Source organism: Dreissena polymorpha, chromosome 6 (genome assembly GCF_020536995.1).
Source record: "Dreissena polymorpha isolate Duluth1 chromosome 6, UMN_Dpol_1.0, whole genome shotgun sequence".
Classification (NCBI taxonomy): domain Eukaryota; kingdom Metazoa; phylum Mollusca; class Bivalvia; order Myida; family Dreissenidae; genus Dreissena; species Dreissena polymorpha.
Genome location: NC_068360.1, coordinates 88,265,624 through 88,282,762, shown reverse-complemented (window position 1 = coordinate 88,282,762; position 17,139 = coordinate 88,265,624). Strand labels below are relative to the sequence as shown.

Genomic DNA, 17,139 nt, shown 5'->3' with positions numbered 1-17,139 from the left:
AACAGCCGTTAAATTTTATTGTTGTAAATATGGTAACCTGATTACATATCCACTAGCGTCTATGCATATTTACACATAAAAAATAGTTCGCAAGTAAGCAACAAACAATCACATTCAAACGCAAATTATTTAACAAAATATATAAATTTATGCTAGAAATCGAAACTTAAATACAATGTCTGCACTAAAAACACAATACCAATAGTTTTTACAATAACACATTCGACATGTACATGTACTTCCAACAACACGCCAACCTCTATTTTCAAAGCGAATGTGTAGAGTAACATTTCAACAATAAAGACAAACTGGAACTGGAGTTTAACTTAGTGCGCAAATTGGAAGTGATTACAGTAATTTATTTTTCAACTTGTCAATCTCCGTAGTATACGTTTAGTTGTGAGATGTTAACGGTTTCCCAAAAAAAACATGCCTTCGCTACGAAGTCAAAGTGGGTGGGGAACGAGACTGCTTGTGGATTTCGAGTTGCTGGAAGTTTGTAACGAAGCTGCTTTTGTGCAATATTCAGCGATTTTGCAAGCTGTGTGTTTGAAGTTGGAGATATATATTGCTGACATTAATGATGTTGTGTACGTTCTTGTGACCACTGATCTGCATATGATACCAGTGGGAGAGCATCCCGAATCCCAGTTCCCACATAGTCTGCAACAGATGTTTCCTGGTCGAGTGGTTGGTAAGTTTCATCGTTATACATGCATATTACACATTTTACATTATTTGTGCTATTTTTGACACCCATTTTTCATGCTGATGAACCAACGGTCAGTGCCAGTAGTCCTACTGTCATTGGTCTGTGTGCTTGTTGAAAGTACATGTAGAAAGGGTTGATTAGCTCCAATAAGCCATGTTGCTCTTTTTTGGATAAAATTTATGGCAGTTGGCTTTTTTATCTTTGTGCAGCAACATCTGCCGCCTCATTTTTTGAAAACATTAGTCGCACACTGTTCATATTGTGGAAAAATGAGTCTTGCATGTAAAAGTAAGAAAAATGGGTGGTGACTATTCAACAATGTGAAAAAATGAGTCGCGCATTGTTTAAAATACTTAAAATATCAGTCGCAAACATTAGAAAAATGTAAAAAAAGTGTCTCACAATGTTGAAAATTGTGAAATATGAGTCGTACAATGTTGAAGGTTGTAAAAAATGAGCCTCGCAATCTAGACAATTATGGAAAAATAAGTAAGGGGACAAAAATTCCACTCGTCTGCTCATATTGACGAGTGAAATCTTTAAAGGACAAGTGAATTTCCCTAAAGCGCTCGTCCTACAGGACGAGAGAAAAAGCTGATGTTAAAATATGTTTTTTAAGACCCGTAAATAATTAAATAAAATCATTTTCTTAAAGCATATCTATTCCGAAAGTAGAACGAGAATGAACTGGAAATTGTAATTGTAAATTTCATACAACAGGTGCGCATTGTTATGCGAGACTAAGTCGCGAGTAAATATTGGTGTCAATGTTGACAGGGAAACATCCGACTGCATTCACTGTAAGTATTGATTTTTAAAGAATTATTTAACTGCAAAGTACAGTTTATAACTAGTCTGAATTTCGTCCGAAAAATGTCTGACATTTGAGCGTTCTTTAAAGGGATGGGGGGGAGTTTGGTGTTCAAACATCCCAAACAGGAAAGCACGCAAGCATTAGAAAAAAGTAAAACAGCAGTCTTCATTTATTTATTTTGTGTTCCTCATAAATAACTTATTTCACTGCTCAACATTTCTTTTTTGATCAGCTGGCATGAATAACTGAGTAAGCAGCATTTTAGCAGTGATATAGTAAATTTTATTAGTCATATTAGCCCTTTGCAAACTTTATTTCACACATATTCAAGGACGAGTGCATGTGTTTGCAGGACGAGTGCACATTTAAATGCACTCGTCCTGCAGGACGAGTGCAGTTTAGAAATATTTTTGTCCCCTGTAAGTTGCACACTGTTCAAAATTGTGAACAAATGACTTGTGACTGTTGGAAATAGTGAAAATAATTAATTGAGCATTGTTCAAATTTGTGAAAATATGAGTCTCAAACTATTCAAATTTGTGAGAAAAAAAGTCGCTAACTGTCGAAAAATGTGAAAAAATGAGTTGCACACTTTTTAAAATACTGACCATTTGCATTGCAAATTCCTCTACCGGTAATTAAAATACTGACCATTTGCGTTGCAAATTCCTCTAATTTTTGCAAAAACAGCTTTCACTATTTATTTATTTAATAATAATCAGCGTTCTAGATAAGCTGCGTATCAGCGTAATATACGCATTCGAAATATCAAGATACGCTCAATTTATCATTTCCGTGCGTACATTTAAGCAAGCCAATCTGGACTTACGCTAATGCTGTAAATTCTCTGCGCAGTGCCCCAGATAATTATTTGAGAAATAGGGTTTTCACCCATTGATTTGAAAAATATGGTGATTTCCTTCTTGAAATAGGGTGAAATAATTTATAAAAATGCATACCTTTATATCATTAATGTTTTACTTCTGTGGAAGATGCTCACTTGTACTGATTCAATAAAACTTTAAACTATCATAATTAACTTTAATAAACTGATGTTTCATAACATCTTTAATCATTGAAACTGTCCTTAATATAAACTTAAAACAAACAAAAATCGATAACACGAATGATCATTTGGCTCTTGCTTTCTTGGTTCGAAACAGTTTGCGATCGACTGATATTTTTTTCTCAACAATAGCGGAAGTCTTTCGACCTCTCTTAGACATTTTTATTTTGCATCGTTATAGAAACTGAAAGTACGGGCACTTTATAAATACATGCACAATGAGCGACGGATAAAGTCAGATTGAAAACGCATGTATGTCGAGGAAAACAATTTGATCACACTTTATTTAACTATGAAATCTAGAACGCAGAGAGTTTGAATAAAGCTTGACTGTTTTCATGGTCCGTCATCCAGGCGCTTGCTTAATAAATACGCGTGACGATAATAATTTCAAAGAGAAAATACCGAAAATGAGCATTTAGTATTTTCGATTGAAGCTATTGTGTTGTACGCATTGAATTTGACGAATTTGCGCACAAATCAAAATGGTTGCGTTTTCAATAGGCATGTTATTGAATTTCTTTGCGTTTTTAGACATTTTAATAGGGTGAAAGACGCAGATACACAGCTTATCTGGGGCACTGATGCGTATATCATAAACAAAAAATATAAACAGCTGATTGTCTTTAGCCAAAAAATGAGACTGGTTATCGTAAAAATTAGAGCTGGTTGTAGAAATAGTTAGCCAGTCGGTATGTATACTCTGTAGCATCTAGATGCATGGTAAATTTAGTATTGATTTTTTTAACAGACAGTCAAGCGCTTATGTGTTTATTAAATTACATGAAGTGGTCAGCATGGCTTCTTCCAAGCCAACACAAATTACTTCTCAAAGTACAATTGATTCTTTGTGTATGGCAAAAATTGTATCGAGTAATAAAATTGTACTGCCAATACTGAATGATTTAAATTCCTCTGTTTTAAAATCAAAAAGGAACCACTAAAATGCTAATAAAACAACTGTTGAAAGTTGGCAAAAAAGTTCTCCGTTGGCCACGGTGGTGGATAATAACGACGAAGATCTTAAATGTAATCTGCCAACAAGTTAAAATAACAAGAAATTAAGAAACCTACTAATATGAAGGAATACACATAGTTAGTGGTTAATTGTTATTAAAGTAGAGTGTCTGTACCCCGGCTATATTCTGGTTTTACTTTTAGCAAATTACCCTTCAACCAAGGCGAAATTTGACCATTTACCCCTATGCTTTGAAAAGTGGGGGTATTTACCCCCATGGGTACATTTTTTTTATCCTATTACCAGCTGAAAATCGATAGTATAACAACGATCGTATAAACTTTACCTTAATACTATCGCTATTTTTTCCGACCTCTATCTTAAGAACACTATATGTTTAAATGTGACGTCATAGCAAATGATGACGTTGAAGTAAACAAACACTTTGAAGTCAACTTGGAAAACCAGCGCTGTTTCTTTGAATTTTAAAGTATTTATACTTTTTTTGAACGATAAATGACCACAAAAAAGGATAAATAGAAAATTATGTGGATAAACTGGATAAAGATCAAGTTTATCATGCTCGGCACGAACCATGTTAGCGGCAAGCCTCGCGCTTCATCGGTTCTAAGCCTCGCATGATAAACTTGATCCAAAACTCACATAATATTCTCTATATCTATAATGCTGAATAATTGAGGTAAAAAAACAAGTCTATTATAAAAAAAATTCAGTTTAAAGAAATCGTAATTATTTTTTATTTAAAGTTATTTACGGCCATTTCATATGCCTATAATTATTATCATTTTTTTTATTATGATATTGTGTGACAGAGGTCCTAATTTAACGACAACTCTTGTGTTTAAACTGTTAAACAAATTAACAGTATACTATATGCAAAGACTCACACTGGACAAATTAATCATTAAATCTACAATGAATGGGAAGTAAGCATTTGTCCCTCTATTTACATTGTTTTTTATCATGATAGAGTTTTTTTTCTCTAACCCGTGATATTAAAGAAAAGATGAAACTGATCAAACAGCAAAGCTCAGTCTTGTATGGTATGAAATTACTGAGGGTGTATATCTCATACACCATCACTCACTTACTAAGGCTCGATTGGTCATTGTTGGCTCGGGTACTACTTACATGTACCCTGGGTAGTATACTTACATGTACCCCGGGTACGGAGTATATACTTAAACGTACCCGGTGATATTAGACTGTACCTGAGTTGTATATCCTCCCAAAATCCGATACGCTACTGATTACCGTTAAACGATATTGTTTACCTTAAACAAACTTCTATTTTACAATTTCTGCATCATGTTGCTTTTTATCCCCACACTTTTTGAAAAGCGTGGGGATATTGATCATATTGTGGGTATCTCCGCCGTCCGTCCGTCCTGGCCTGGCCACTATCTCCTCCTACACTATATGCACTAGAACCTTGAAACTTACACACATGGTAGCTATGAGCATATGTGCGACCCTGCACTATTTGGAATTTTGATCTGACCCCTGGGTCAAAAGTTATGTGGTTGGGCCCGGGCCGGGTCAGAGATTTTTACTCATTTTTTAGGTTATTTTACTATAATTTCTTCATTTCTACACTGATTGTCTTCAAATTGATACCAAACCTCTCTTATGACAATACGGTAAATCTCAACTATGCATGGCCCCATTACCAACCCTGGGGGCCCCGCCCACATAGGCCACTCCCACTAAAAATTGCAGTTTTACTATAATTTCTTAATTTCTACACCGATTCACTTCAAATTGATACTGAACCTTTCTTATGACAAAACTATCAACCTCAGATATGCATGGGCCCCATTACCAACCCTGGGGAACCCCACCCACATAGGCCACGCCAACCCAAAAATGCCTTTTACTATAATTTCTTCATTTCTACAACGATTCACTTCAAATTGATACGGAACCTCGGCCCCATTATCAACCCTGGAGCGCCCCGCCCACATAGGCCACACCCACCAAAAATTGCCTTTTACTATAATTTCTTCATTTCTACACCGATTTACTTCAAATTGATACTGAACCTCTCTTATGACAATACGATCAATCTCAACTATGTATGGCCCCATTACCAACCCTGGGGCAACCCGCCCACATAGGCCACGCCCATCCAAAATTGCCTTTTACTATAATTTCTTCAATTCTACACCAGTTCACTTCTAATTGATAATGAACTTCTCTTATGACAATACGGTCAATCTCAACTATGCATGGCCACATTACCAACCCTGGGGTGCCCCTGGGTCAAACATGCGGCGTGGGGATACGCGTCGGCCTCTGCCGCACCATTTCTAGTTGAGTATGCATGTCTATAATATAAAGGCTGTTAAAAGGAAAATTGACCTAAATGTGAACATAATTAATTTTTACAAATTAGCCGACAACAACTGATTTAGCATTAAAATTCTCAGTTACGTTTTAGTATATTTATCGTACCCAGGGTACATGTAAGTATACTTAAGAGTACCTGAGGTGCATGTAAGTACTGTGCCAACAATGACCAATGAAGCCTTACTAACTGTATAATGATTATATCTAACCAACTACCTTAACCTTGTGTTTATTAACCTGAAATTTATGTAAAATCTGGCTTTTTTACTTTAATTTTTCATTCAATTGATTATGCAATTTTTGACTTATCTCGTGGGAAATTATTTGAATCTTTGGATATTAATGTATTTTAATGTTGTGTTTGTCACGCATAATTCAGTGTTTTCCAAAAAAATTGAGTAGCCAGTTATATGGGCAGCAACTATGCGGTAAAACAAAAGCATTTGTGACATTTAACTTGATGTATTTGGGAATAGTAGCCGGCATGTAAAAGAAGTCGTTTTAATGCAGGTATTACATTGTAAATATTTATTTATTATTTCGAAGATAACAGTCATTGCAACGTGTTTAGTGAATATTACATCGATAGGCTGGCATGAAAAGTAGCTCCTTTTGAAGCACAAACTGCATCCAAGAATATATCATGGCTGACCCGGTTTGATGAGGCCTGTTTTTGATAATAATTTATTACTATTTTTACTTCCGTGTTCATAATCTTTACGGGCGCCATGCTGGAAATAGTCCGTTTCCCACAATGCATTTACAGCGTTGACACACTGGGTCTATACCGGGAAAAACCACGCGCCAGTTTTGGCGCCTGACGTCATCCCGCCGAAATTTTCATTGGGCAATTCATATGTAAACGTCATTGTATTCGCAAAAAGGCGGTAAACTTTAAAAGCCAGACATTGAGGGCAAGGTGCGAAAGTAAAATGTCTCGGATATTGGGAAAAAAAACGCGCGTGTTAGTCAGTTAAATAGTTACTTAGTTAGTTACTTATTTTGTTTAAAGTTCATAAATTTATATTGAAAAGTGTAAGGCAATAATAACTTAAACGGACTAATGCACAATGTGACCAACGGACTGTCGGATTACTAACGGTAAGAAAACATGCAGTTTATTGTCAATATTGACAAAAATCTGCGCAGATTTATTGGCTTTGCGTAATGCCCCTTTTCGCACTGTTTTCAGAAACTTGTGTTTACAATCACACTCGCATATGGAAATATCATGAATATAAGTGACATGAACGCCTGTGAATGTCTTTGCTGCAACTAGTTTAGTGGAGTGTAACATATATTATGCGCATGCGCTTCGATTGTTTTATTACATGCGGTATTGGCAGCCATTTAAAGAAATGTGAAAACAACACATTAATCTTACTTGTTCTCGTTCTAATTAATATAATTTTTCAACAGCTTGGTCGAGTATCGAGGTAAATATATTTAAATGCGTTTGCATATAAACTGAATACCGTATGAAACGTGTAGATGATGCTTTTCTGCATTTATTAACGACTGCAATTGTTTGTGAAATACCATTGTTTTTTACTGTTATAAAATTGTGTATTTCTAATATTTGGGTATAATACGTGTGTCTGGATATATTAGATATATTATATGGTTGTTTTATATAGTGCATATACAATGAATAACTTATGAGGGCTTAGTGTGACGATTTAGAATACAGTTTGGATCCTGATGAGACGCCATGGTTTGTGGTGTCTCATAAAGTGCAAATATTTCAAGGGAGACGACTGTTATAAGTTTCTGATCAGCACAAATTACACAATTAACTCCCTTTCTTTACGGGCTCCATGAAAATGCTATGTCCACGTATAAAACTGTTTTACAGTGTGAAGACCCTACATAAAAATGCGGATTTTTTTCTTACGTGGTATCTTGCGACACACATTTTCAAGTCTATTTCATTACATTTGGCATATATATTAACAAAAATGGCATCGTATGAACATGTCGTCATAGTATATAAGCAACATTGAAGCCTAATATACATTCATCTATTATTATTTGGGCACAAATAATTTTACCGTATGAAGACCCTACATAAAAATGCTGATTTTGTTCTTACTTGGTACCTGGCGACACACATTTTCAAGTCTATTTCATTAAATTTGGCATAGATATTTATAAAAATGGCATCGTATGAACCAGTAGTCAAAGTATAAGCAACATTGAAGCCTAATATGCATTCATCTATGATTATTTGGGCACAAACAATTTTACTGTGTGAAAGCCCTACATAAAAATGCTGATTTTTTTCTTACTTGGTATCTGGCAACACACATTTTCAAGTCTGTTTCATTAAATTTGGCATCTATATTAATAAAAATGGCATTGTATGAACATGTCCTCATAGTATAAGCATAGAAGCATAATACGCATTCATCTATTATAATTTGGGCTCATACAATTTTACCGTGTTAACACCATATATCAAGTTGCAGATTTTTTTAATACTAGTATTCGCCACATACCCACAGGCATTTTCATTAATATCTCAGAAAAAAAGACATATAAATTAATACACATGGCATCTAAAGAACATTTTATCAAAGTTAAACATGGTTCCCAGCCAACCTGGAAATCAGGGAAAACTGGAAAAAGACTCTTTTTTTCCAGTCAGGGAATTTGGAAAGTTTGTGAAATCAGGGAAAAATCAGGGAATTTTGTTTGGTCAGACTTTCCCGACTTGTGTCGAGAAGTCCATACAATTTAAACAGCAAATCATTTCCTCTGCATATCTATCGTGACTTTGTAGTATACGTGTAGCTTAGTTATGTCTGCAACTGCTATTTATTCAGGGTGTCTAAAACAAGAAATAGGTCAAAATCATGATCCTGGAAGTTTTATTTTCCATCAGGGAAAAATCAGGGAATTTTGTTCATACAAAAAGCTGGGATTCCTGTTAAAGCAATATAGAGGCATGAAATGCATTTTTCTGTTATATGTCCACAAATAATTCCACTTAGTGATGACCCAGCTTGAATATGAGGATTTGTTGAATTATTATTGCTAACCGACATACATTTTTAGTAGTACATCAGGATTCAATACCAATACCTTAGTGAAAATGGCATCGGAAGAACATTTGTTCATTGTACTAGATAGAATGATACATTATATCTATCCATCTTATACTTTTTTGCAGTTTCAGTAATATTTGGTCTATAAATGATTTCAACATGATATAATTATTAATCATTGCTAGGAAATGTTTATATGTGAAACAAAAATTAAAAAAGACGTTTTTTTCCCCCATTTATGTATCTATGTATACATCTTTTGTTGCAAACAGTTATGCAACATGTGTCAGAAAACACCCACGACAAATATATGGACGGAATGATTTTTTCACTTATGTGGGTGTATGTTGGCTCCACTTCACACGATACAGTCATTGTAGTTTAATTGAAAAACGCATCTTACAATGTGAGATGAGTTCTGGGTTCAAGCCCCAGCAGTGGCCTATCATGTGTGATATACAGAGCCCATTATGATTAAATATACACAGTTATCTATTTAAAGAATTCAATTAAATATAAGGAATAATGTTAAAGGGGAATTGCTGCTTAACCATTTTTGGGATTGTATTGTAATTTTTTGCCAAATTTGACATTCAATAACAGGGTTTATAGACATCCCAAGCATAACTGTTTCTAAATTAAAAAAAAAAAACAAGTCGAAGTGTGCAGAATATCAAAAATTTGAAACTTTCTGATGTCTAAAAGTCATTAAATGCCACTTAAAGTTTACATTTTTTTGTTCAAAATGACCCATTTTGTGCTGTTCATTATTGGTTAATGTTTTACGCTGTCAGGTCCAAAAGCGCACATTCTGTAGCTTGTTTGGACCATAATCTATAATGCGGCCAAGTTTCAGCAGATTCGGCCCAGTGGTTCTGATTTTATACGCCGTGCCTAGCTTTTAATGAGTATTACTCACTGACTTATGCATATGAGCTCGGCTGTTTTCGGAGAATACCTGAGGTATTCTCATAGCCAGCTCATCGTATGTGTCATGTCTTTTCGCCTTCTGGCGTCCGCCATGCTAAAACCTTAACATTGACCCATTGTACCCACAATTTTCGTACCCACATTTTTTTTCGTAACCAAAGTTTTCGTACCCACATTTGTTTAGTACCAAAAATGTGTGTTCCCGCATTTTCTTACCCAATATTTTCGAACCCACATTTTTTTAGTTCCCACTCATTCCATCCCGCGAAACCCTTAAGGTGTCGCAACTCTAGTAAAGTAATATGGAATGAGTGATGTATTGGACGTCATCATTGATGACGTTCAATCGAACGAATGATAAAGGGGGCTAAGTTTCGTTGAGCTCCAGGGTATAGCCGCGATTTGTGGGCCATGAAAACTGGCCCAACACTGTGCCTGAAATTTGACCTGTATATGGACCAATACGCGATCTAGACGATGGCGTATTCGTCATGTCTGGGAAAAGTCCAGTTTTTGATAAAATGACGAAAAAGTGGTGTTTTTTATTGCGCAATCGCTATAAAATGAGTTCTCGCCGGAAGCGTTAATAGCGTTAATAGCAACCCAAACACAATTCACCCCCAGGAGACAATTCACGCGCTAGGCAATTCAAATTTGATTTTAAATAATACATATTGCGATTTTATTCCCAAATTAATTAATAATTTCATTTTGCGTTTAACATACGTTTAAGAAAATATTAACAAAACAAACAAAAACAAACAACCGTTAAATTTTATTGTTGTAAATATGGTAACCTGATTACATATCCACTAGCGTCTATGCATATTTACACATAAAAAATAGTTCGCAAGTAAGCAACAAACAATCACATTCAAACGCAAATTATTTAACAAAATATATAAAGCTAAGCTAGAAATCGAAACTTAAATACAATGTCTGCACTAAAAACACAATACTAATAGTTTTTACAATAACACATTCGACATGTACATGTACTTCCAACAACACGCCAACCGCTATTTTCAAAGCGAATGTGTAGAGTAACATTTCAACAATAAAGACAAACTGGAACTGGGGTTTAACTTAGTGCGCAAATTGGAAGTGATTACAGTAATTTATTTTTCAACTTGTCAATCTCCGTAGTATACGTTTAGTTGTGAGATGTTAACGGTTTCCCAAAAAAACATGCCTTCGCTACGAAGTCAAAGTGGGTGGGGAACGAGACTGCTTGTGGATTTCGAGTTGCTGGAAGTTTGTAACGAAGCTGCTTTTGTGCAATATTCAGCGATTTTGCAAGCTGTGTGTTTGAAGTTGGAGATATATATTGCTGACATTAATGATGTTGTGTACGTTCTTGTGACCACTGATCTGCATATGATACCAGTGGGAGAGCATCCCGAATCCCAGTTCCCACATAGTCTGCAACAGATGTTTCCTGGTCGAGTGGTTGGTAAGTTTCATCGTTATACATGCATATTACACATTTTACATTATTTGTGCTATTTTTGACACCCATTTTTCATGCTGATGAACCAACGGTCAGTGCCAGTAGTCCTACTGTCATTGGTCTGTGTGCTTGTTGAAAGTACATGTAGAAAGGGTTGTTTAGCTCCAATAAGCCATGTTGCTCTTTTTTGGATAAAATTTATGGCTGTTGGCTTTTTTATCTTTGTGCAGCAACCTCTGCCGCCTCATTTTTTGAAAACATTAGTCGCACACTGTTCATATTGTGGAAAAATGAGTCGTGCATGTAAAAGTAAGAAAAATGGGTGGTGACTATTCAACAATGTGAAAAAATGAGTCGCGCATTGTTTAAAATACTTAAAATATCAGTCGCAAACATTAGAAAAATGTAAAAAAAGTGTCTCACAATGTTGAAAATTGTGAAATATGAGTCGTACAATGTTGAAGGTTGTAAAAAATGAGCCTCGCAATCTAGACAATTATGGAAAAATAAGTAAGGGGACAAAAATTCCACTCGTCTGCTCATATTGACGAGTGAAATCTTTAAAGGACAAGTGAATTTCCCTAAAGTGCTCGTCCTACAGGACGAGAGAAAAAGCTGATGTTAAAATATGTATTTTAGGACCCGTAAATAATTAAATAAAATCATTTTCTTAAAGCATATCTATTCCGAAAGTAGAACGAGAATGAACTGGAAATTGTAATTGTAAATTTCATACAACAGGTGCGCATTGTTATGGGAGACTAAGTCGCGAGTAAATATTGGTGTCAATGTTGACAGGGAAACATCCGACTGCATTCACTGTAAGTATTGATTTTTAAAGCGGGTATATACGATTTTTTATATGTGTTTAATTCTAATATATTGATAAAATATGTTACAATAACACAAAATAGGCAAGAAAAATTATACATTAAAGCCCAATTTCATAAAATGCAGCAAAGACAAATTAGCGCCCCGAGCCGATAGTGACGTACATATTTTCTTACAATAACCGAAGCATTCGTCTTTGTATTAGGATCGGAGATGGTGTTGTGTGTCGTATGAATAGATATCGTTGCAAGAATTCAAATAAACCGTTAAACTAGGTTTAGATGCACATCGTACATGTATGGTATACATGCTGGCGAATTCGGCTGTACAGCCGTTTTCAATTTCAGAATTTAATATCTGGCTTATTTCGCATTTTTCGACACATGTTCTTCTTAACTTTTATGTTAATTTATATTGAAATATATATATAATAAGTATTTTACACAGTTTATATAAATTCATTAATATTTCACAAAATCGTATATACCCGCTTTAAAGAATTATTTAACTGCAAAGTACAGTTTATAACTAGTCTGAATTTCGTCCGAAAAATGTCTGACATTTGAGCGTTCTTTAAAGGGATGGGGGGGGGTTTGATGTTCAAACATCCCAAACGGAAAGCACGCAAGCATTAGAAAAAAGTAAAACAGCAGTCTTCATTTATTTATTTTGTGTTCCTCATAAATAACTTATTTCACTGCTCAACATTTCTTTTTTGATCAGCTGGCATGAATAACTGAGTAAGCAGCATTTTAGCAGTGATATAGTAAATTTTATTAGTCATATTAGCCCTTTGCAAACTTTATTTCACACATATTCAAGGACGAGTGCATGTGTTTGCAGGACGAGTGCACATTTAAATGCACTCGTCCTGCAGGACGAGTGCAGTTTAGAAATATTTTTGTCCCCTGTAAGTTGCACACTGTTCAAAATTGTGAACAAATGACTTATGACTGTTGGAAATAGTGAAAATAATTAATTGAGCATTGTTCAAATTTGTGAAAATATGAGTCTCAAACTATTCAAATTTGTGAGAAAAAAAGTCGCTAACTGTCGAAAAATGTGAAAAAATGAGTTGCACACTTTTTAAAATACTGACCATTTGCATTGCAAATTCCTCTAATTAAAATACTGACCATTTGCGTTGCAAATTCCTCTAATTTTTGCAAAAACAGCTTTCACTATTTATTTAATAATAATCAGCGTTCTAGATAAGCTGCGTATCAGCGTAATATACGCATTCGAAATATCAAGATACGCTCAATTTATCATTTCCGTGCGTACATTTAAGCAAGCCAATCTGGACTTACGCTAATGCTGTAAATTCTCTGCGCAGTGCCCCAGATAATTATTTGAGAAATAGGGTTTTCACCCATTGATTTGAAAAATAGGGTGATTTCCTTCTTGAAATAGGGTGAAATAATTTATAAAAATGCATACCTTTATATCATTAATGTTTTACTTCTGTGGAAGATGCTCACTTGTACTGAGTCAATAAAACTTTAAACTATCATAATTTACTTTAATAAACTGATATTTCATAACATCTTTAATCATTGAAACTGTCCTTAATATAAACTTTAAACAACAAAAAAATCGATAACACGAATGATCATTTGGCTCTTGCTTTCTTGGTTCGAAACAGTTTGCGATCGACTGATATTTTTTTCTCAACAATAGCGGAAGTCTTTCGACCTCTCTTAGACATTTTTATTTTGCATCGTTATAGAAACTGAAAGTACAGGCACTTTATAAATACACGCACAATGAGCGACGGATAAAGTCAGATTGAAAACGCATGTATGTCGAGGAAAACAATTTGATCACACTTTATTTAACTATGAAATCTAGAACGCAGAGAGTTTGAATAAAGCTTGACTGTTTTCATGCTCCGTCATCCAGGCGCTTGCTTAATAAATACGCGTGACGATAATAATTTCAAAGAGAAAATACCGAAAATGAGCATTTAGCATTTTCGATTGAAGCTATTGTATTGTACGCATTGAATCTGACGAATTTGCACACAAATCAAAATGGTTGTGTTTTCAATAGGCATGTTATTGAATTTCTTTGCGTTTTTAGACATTTTAATAGGGTGAAAGACGCAGATACACAGCTTATCTGGGGCACTGATGCGTACATCATAAACAAAAAATATAAACAGCTGATTGTCTTTAGCCAAAAAATGAGACTGGTTATCGTAAAAATTAGAGCTGGTTGTAGAAATAGTTAGCCAGTCAGTATGTATACTCTGTAGCATCTAGATGCATGGTAAATTTAGTATTGATTTTTTAACAGACAGTCAAGCGCTTATGTGTTTATTAAATTACATGAAGTGGTCAGCATGGCTTCTTCCAGGCCAACACAAATTACTTCTCAAAGTACAATTGATTCTTTGTGTATGGCAAAAATTGTATCGAGTAATAAAATTGTACTGCCAATACTGAATGATTTAAATTCCTCTGTTTTAAAATCAAAAAGGAACCACTAAAATGCTAATAAAACAACTGTTGAAAGTTGGCAAAAAAGTTCTCCGTTGGCCACGGTGGTGGATAATAACGACGAAGATCTTCTTAAATGTAATCTGCCAACAAGTTAAAATAACAAGAAATTAAGAAACCTACTAATATGAAGGAATACACATAGTTAGTGGTTAATTGTGTTTAACATTATTAAAGTAGAGTGTCTGTACCCCGGCTATATTCTGGTTTTACTTTTAGCAAATTACCCTTCAACCAAGGCGAAATTTGACCATTTACCCCTATGCTTTGAAAAGTGGGGGTATTTACCCCCATGGGTACATTTTTTATCCTATTACCAGCTGAAAATTGATAGTATAACAACGATCGTATAAACTTTACCTTTATACTATCGCTATTTTTTCCGACCTCTATCTTAAGAACACTATATGTTTAAATGTGACGTCATAGCAAATGATGACGTTGAAGTAAACAAACACTTTGAAGTCAACTTGGTAAAGTATTTATACTTTTTTTTAATGATAAATGACCACAAAAAAGGATAAATAGAAAATTATGTGAGTTTTGGATAAAGATCAAGTTTATCATGCTCAGCACGAACCATGTTAGCGGCAAGCCTCGCGCTTCATCGGTTCTAAGCCTCGCATGATAAACTTGATCCAAAACTCACATAATATTCTCTATATCTATAATGCTGAATAATTGAGGTAAAAAAACAAGTCTATTATAAAAAAAAATTCAGTTTAAAAAAATCGTAATTATTTTTTATTTAAAGTTATTTACGGCCATTTCATATGCCTATATTATCATTTTTTTTATTATGATATTGTGTGACAGAGGTCCTAATTTAACGACAACTCTTGTGTTTAAACTGTTAAACAAATTAACAGTATACTATATGCAAAGACTCACACTGGACAAATTAATCATTAAATCTACAATGAATGGGAAGTAAACATTTGTCCCTCTATTTACATTGTTTTTTATCATGATAGAGTTTTTTTTCTCTAACCCGTGATATTAAAGAAAAGATGAAACTGATCAAACAGCAAAGCTCAGTCTTGTATGGTATGAAATTACTGAGGGTGTATATCTCATACACCATCACTCACTTACTAAGGCTCGATTGGTCATTGTTGGCTCGGGTACTACTTACATGTACCCCGGGTAGTATACTTACATGTACCCCGGGTACGGAATATATACTTAAACGTACCCGGTGATATTAGACTGTACCTGAGTTGTATATCCTCCCAAAATCCGATACGCTACTGATTACCGTTAAACGATATTGTTTACCTTAAACAAACTTCTATTTTAAAATTTCTGCATCATGTTGCTTTTTATCCGCACACTTTTTGAAAAGCGTGGGGATATTGATCATATTGTGGGTATCTCCGCCGTCCGTCCGTCCTGGCCTGGCCACTATCTCCTCCTACACTATATGCACTAGAACCTTGAAACTTACACACATGGTAGCTATGAGCATATGTGCGACCCTGCACTATTTGGAATTTTGATCTGACCCCTGGGTCAAAAGTTATGTGGTTGGGCCCGGGCCGGGTCAGAGATTTTCACTCATTTTTTAGGTTATTTTACTATAATTTCTTCATTTCTACACTGATTGTCTTCAAATTCATACCAAACCTCTCTTATGACAATACGGTAAATCTCAACTATGCATGGCCCCATTACCAACCCTGGGGGCCCCGCCCACATAGGCCACTCCCACTAAAAATTGCAGTTTTACTATAATTTCTTAATTTCTACACCGATTCACTTCAAATTGATACTGAACCTTTCTTTTGACAAAACTGTCAACCTCAGATATGCATGGGCCCCATTACCAACCCTGGGGAACCCCACCCACATAGGCCACGCCCACCCAAAAATGCCTTTTACAATAATTTCTTCATTTCTACAACGATTCACTTCAAATTGATACGGAACCTCGGCCCCATTAACAACCCTGGAGCGCCCCGCCCACATAGGCCACATCCACCAAAAATTGCCTTTTACTATAATTTCTTCATTTCTACACCGATTTACTTCAAATTGATACTGAACCTCTCTTGTGACAATACAATCAATCTCAACTATGTATGGCCCCATTACCAACCCTGGGGCAACCCGCCCACATAGGCCACGCCCATCCAAAATTGCCTTTTACTATAATTTCTTCAATTCTACACCAGTTCACTTCTAATTGATAATGAACTTCTCTTATGACAATACGGTCAATCTCAACTATGCATGGCCCCATTACCAACCCTGGGGTGCCCCTGGGTCAAACATGCGGCGTGGGGATACGCGTCGGCCTCTGCGGCACCATTTCTAGTTGAGTATGCATGTCTATAATATAAAGGCTGTTTAAAGGAAAATTGACCTAAATGTGAACATAATTAATTTTTACAAATTAGCCGACAACAACTGATTTAGCATTAAAATTCTCAGTTACGTTTTAGTATATTTATCGTACCC

General features: G+C 35.2%; 1 long non-coding RNA gene across 1 annotated transcript; it reads right to left on the bottom strand.

The window, feature by feature from the left end:
• Positions 1-10,194, bottom strand: LOC127835335 (uncharacterized). The gene is made up of 2 exons (XR_008028471.1): positions 6,502-10,194; positions 1-663 (listed from the first exon to the last, which is right to left on the bottom strand). It is a non-coding gene; the product is annotated as an uncharacterized LOC127835335 (long non-coding RNA).
• Between the last annotated feature and the right edge of the window lie 6,945 nt (positions 10,195-17,139).